Below are 5,255 nucleotides of genomic sequence, written 5' to 3' on the forward strand. Positions count from 1 at the left end.
TCAGTGTTATTTATGTTTATCAATTCACATATCTTTAGTTATATTACAAACACCTTAGCAGCCCATGTAGTTCGATCTGATACTGAAAACATATTCTGGAATTCATAATAACCTTCCGTATCTGATTACGGATATATTGGACTGCAGGGATTATAATAATTTAAGTAGGTAAGTACTTGGGTAACGGTGGTAACGAATAACTTGCTTAAGAAGAAAATTAATATTATCTCTCAGAATTCAAACATACCTACAGCCGAACACAGATACTTTTTTTAACCCATCGACGCAAAAAGAGGGGTATTATAAGTTTGACTCGTCGGTTTGTCTATCTGTCTGTGGCACCATAGCACCTGGACGGTTGAAGCGAATACAATTTAGTTTTTTTTGTATGAAAGGTGACTTATGATGTGCGAGTGTTTTTAGACATGTTTGATGAAAATCGGTTGACCTGTTTAAAGTTTGTTAAAGTGGGGAAGAATAACTAAATGTCTGTAAATGTAGAGAGTGTAATTAATAATTTCATGACCTTCATGAGTTTTAAAAAAATTCAATTTTATGTTGGAAGTCAGGTAACTAAAAATTTTAATATGAGTTTTTTGTTTGTTCACACCTAAACCACTAAAACAATTTATATATTTTTTTCAGAAATGGAAACGTCCGTTACCAGCAATATCGTATTTCCATAGAAACGGGTACTAGGCGGGTAAAACCGCGGGCGTCCGCTAGTATTTTTTAAGCAACGAACACAACTTATATGAATTGATTAGAGATTGTAAATTTGTTTCAAAATTTTGGTTAAACCTTATATAGAGTATATTTCATCATTATCAACCCACATTCGGCTCACTGCTGAGCTCGAGTCTCCTCTCAGAATTAGAGGGTTTGGCCAATAGTCCAATGCGGATTGGCTGATTTCACACACGCAGAAAATTTAGAAAATTCTCTAGTATCTGGTCTCCTCACGATGTTTTTCCATCACTGTTTAAGACACGTGATATTTAATTTCTTAAAATGCACAAAACTGAAAAGTTGAAGGTGCATGCCTTCCGTAATCGGAGGCAGGGGTTATATCCACTGGGCTATCACGGCATTTCGTTTATTTAATTTAACTTTAACAGAAATTGTCCTAAAATTGTTATTAAGCGATTAAATCTAGAACTGTCTTATTGAAAAATGTCTGCTTTTAAAAATACAAAAGAGAAGTGAGTGTCTCGTTTTAAATAAGTCAGTCGTTCATCGTCTTCTAAAACGGCAAAAAGGGTATATTTTTAAATAAGCTATAAGTAACTGTATTAAAGAAAGACAGAAATGAATTAGGTTTCAGGATTTATTGCGAGACGCTCTCAACCCGAGTCTTCATCGGGTTTCGTGGGATTTTCATTTTCTTTATTGCATTCGGCACTGTCATTAATTAAACCCTGGAAATGTTATCAAAGGATTGCCCTGTTCTATTTATTGGGTTTGAAGTAATTCATCGTTTATCAGTATTATGGTTTAAGGAAAATCGTTTTTTTTTTTTTTTTTCGAAAAATTACTGTAGTGTTTGTCTATAAATACACCGGTAGTGGGAGAAAGTGGGCTTGCAACTATACTCCCATCCTTAACGCTAACTCCAAGCAGAGACGTCCCAAAAACGTCCTTTACGATCCTGACGATGACATGACAACTGACAATGCTCCTCAGGCAACACAATCACAAGCTACACAGCGTCTTCGCCGCCGAAGACGAGGTCCCCGATATCTAACGTAACCCGGACGTGGGTTTTCTAACTCACGATCTCGGGGGCGTCCGGACTGATTCACTCAGGTCACGGTTAAACCCTCCCGAATGGCCCTCTAAGCCGAGGCCCGAGTCTCATAGGAGACGCCCTTAGAGAGCCGTTCCGTCCTCTGTTTTTATTTCAGCCTTCGTGCACAGGCGATGCTTCCACGCTCGCCCACCCCCCTACCGGTGACGTCGTAGTGGTTCCACAGGGAGCTAAACGGCATTTACTCAACAAGAAAAAAAAAAAAAAAAGAAAGTGGGCAGTCTGTCATTGTCGTTGGTGGAGATCGGACGTCCGGTGCTGGCCATAATAGTGTAGTGATGAAGCAGTGACTTACTGTTATTACAGTAAGGATAAAGGACATTACAGTTCACCTGCGTAGCATTTTCCCTATTCATGGGAATACGGAGTTAAAGTATATTGATCCCATGTTAATGAAAGTCTTGTCACAATCGGAACGGTTTCAGGGATTAGCTGGGACAAACAGTTAGACAGACAAAAGTTTATAGATAGAAATGGTGGTTAAAAAAATAAAATAGACCTTGGCTGAGTTTGTTGTGGGCTCTTCTCTAACCAAGGCGATTTGGAAGCAACGTAACTTTAATTTTAAGTTTTCGACTATTATTACCACCATAAAATTAAATTATGACATAAGTTGACGTTTCGAAAGTGCTTGTAAACTAAGCTTAATTGAAATAAATGAACTTTGACTTTAAATATGCAAACTCTGAAGCATCGTGAGTTACAAGTTACGTCACTAACATCCCTGCTCCTGCTGAAAATTAACTGCGGATGCTTTCGAAAATTTCTTGGACCAAAGAAAACCCCACTATTTCAAAACTCAAATCAGGTAGGCTATTCTGTAACGATATTTTTATCACTTTGAGTCAGCTTCGAACTCACATCTATCGCTCTCTGTCTATAGTATCATGTTAAACAGAGAGAGATAGAGGTGAGGTGAATTATAACAAAACATCATTACAGAATAGGCCTCCGTGACTCAAACTCAAAACCTAATATTGCGCAGCTGCACCTACTAACCACTGAACCAACGACACTTGCAAAGCTATTAAAATTATTAATTCAAAACTCATCAAAAATACTCATATACCATATACGTACTTATTAAAACCGATCGTAAAACCTGAACATACTCATAACTGAAATGCCGCGCTATTACTGAAAATGAACACGAAACTGTATTCAAAAGAGGCTTTACATTTTACGGCTACACAAAGAGTTCTAAGCCACAGGTAACGACGTGCTTTATTACTAAGTAGTGTATTATTAATGTCGCCCCAGAATGTTTAACGTGTAATAAAACCCTTGTTTAACACCCTTTATACAGCTCAGGTTGAATGCTGTAGTGAACTGTGTTTGTCTACTACAAAGTTAAATCTCCTCCTCCTTAAAGAGGCGTGATAACACAGTGGATATGACCTCTGGACCTAGGTAGGGTCCTGGACATGCACTTCCAACTTGTTACGTGAATTTTAACAGTGAAGTCAAAGTCAAAATTCATTTATTTCAAATAGGCTTAGTTTACAAGCTCTTTCGAAACGTCAGGTAATAATATTAAACTTAAGATAATGGTGATAATAATTATTCGGAAACTTAAAATTAAAGTTACGAGGGTTCCAAACGCGCCTTGGTCCGAGAAGAGCCCACAACAAACTCAACCAGGTTTATCCTTTTTAGTATTTCACCATTTAACAATAGGTAGGTATAATATAAACAGTATACGGTGAAGAAAACACATCGTTAGTAAACCATACCTAAGAAATTTCTTATTTATATAGTACGTGTGTGAGGTCTGCCAATCCACATTTGAGTCAGCGTGGTGGACTACCAGCCTAACCAATCTCAATCTGTGAGAAGACTCGTGCTGAACAGTGAGCCGAATATGGTTTCTTAATAATGAAGTTAAACCTCAATAGCTCCACTATAAAAGAGGTGGGATTTAACATTGATGTTGTGTTAATAGATAATTCGATTCCCGAACTGCTGGACTATTATTGTCGTACTTACTATAGATTGGCGAATTCGTTCGTAACACTCCCGATGGACCGCGCGGGCCGGGAGGAGGGTAGCGATGCCCCGCGCGCTCGGCTTCATACCCGCGCAGTCCTTTCATCTGCCCCGCGCACACGACTTCACACGCAGTCCTTTCCCCCGTCGCCCGCATATCATGAGAGTATCATCAACGAACTTGCTAAACTATACTAACGCAGTCTTTCCGGCTGATTCGAATGGTCTCATTTCAAAAAATAAAAATGGCAAAGGTATAGGTACTTTTAACTGTGTGCTTTAACCACACGACGAAATAAAACTTCTTATGTCAGCCACTGACGATCAAGTAATCTCACATGCCTGCAGCGCTAACGGCAAGGCGACCGATAAAACTGATCGTGTGTTGATCGCGATTGGCATGATGTCACGCACATACAGATTTATCGCCTGCAATTGTTAATGCATTAACTTTACAAATGGATGTTATATCAGTAACTTACACTTAAGAAGTTAAAATGAGGCAATTATGAAAGCAGTCAAAGCTAATGTTTACTTTAATCACTTTCCCTATTACATTCAAATAAATGTGCCAACCACAAAAGTTTTCGGACTAATGCGAGTAATTAACATTTATCGGAACTTGAAACGTCAAGTTGTTACCAGAGTTAAAGGGGATAATTATACATTGAAAAACTTGAGTAAACGTCAAACCATAATGGGTTTTTTTTTATTTAACATCAGCCAATAGACGTCCATTACGGAACATAGGTCTTTCGCAGGGACTTCCAAACATCGCGGTCCTACGGCCTTATTAAGTATCTCAGTGTATTTAAACAATGAGTCACAATCACAATCTAACATTGTGTTTTCAACAAAATGACATAACTATCCACTGCCACTTGATGTTAAATGCCATCATTCCAACAACTTGGGTCTCATTCCACTTTTTGCCACTTTTTAGTATAGTAGACATATTTTATGACAATCCTGTCATAGACTCCAGTCCAGTTGTCCTGTTCAGTTGTCTATAGATTTATTGCCATGGATATCTATACTCAGAGGCACAATTGTCCACCCACTTTAATATACTTGCGTCATATTAAATTGGGCGGATAATTGTGTCTCTGAGTATATTTTGCTAATTACTGTGTATCAGCTTAAGAAGTAAGTATGTGCGTTTATTTTTTTCAGTTGGATAAACGAAGAATACACAAAAGCAAAACTTTATAGTCTAAGAGATAATTTTGTAAAAGCTACTTACACTTTTACGAGGTTTAAGTAATCTTAGACCTTTCTGATGGTAGTTTTATTTTTCATTATAAAGTTTTGTCATATCCCTGAAGATACTCGTATAACTTTTACACAAATTATGTTAGTTCATAATTCGCGTAAAAGTTATAGGTAAGGCTTTCAATAGTTAGTTTTTATTTATTTATACTTTTTTAAGACATTTTAGTATGATGTAAAATAAAACAACACA

This window comes from Bicyclus anynana, chromosome 10 (genome assembly GCF_947172395.1).
Source record: "Bicyclus anynana chromosome 10, ilBicAnyn1.1, whole genome shotgun sequence".
NCBI classification, from domain to species: domain Eukaryota; kingdom Metazoa; phylum Arthropoda; class Insecta; order Lepidoptera; family Nymphalidae; genus Bicyclus; species Bicyclus anynana.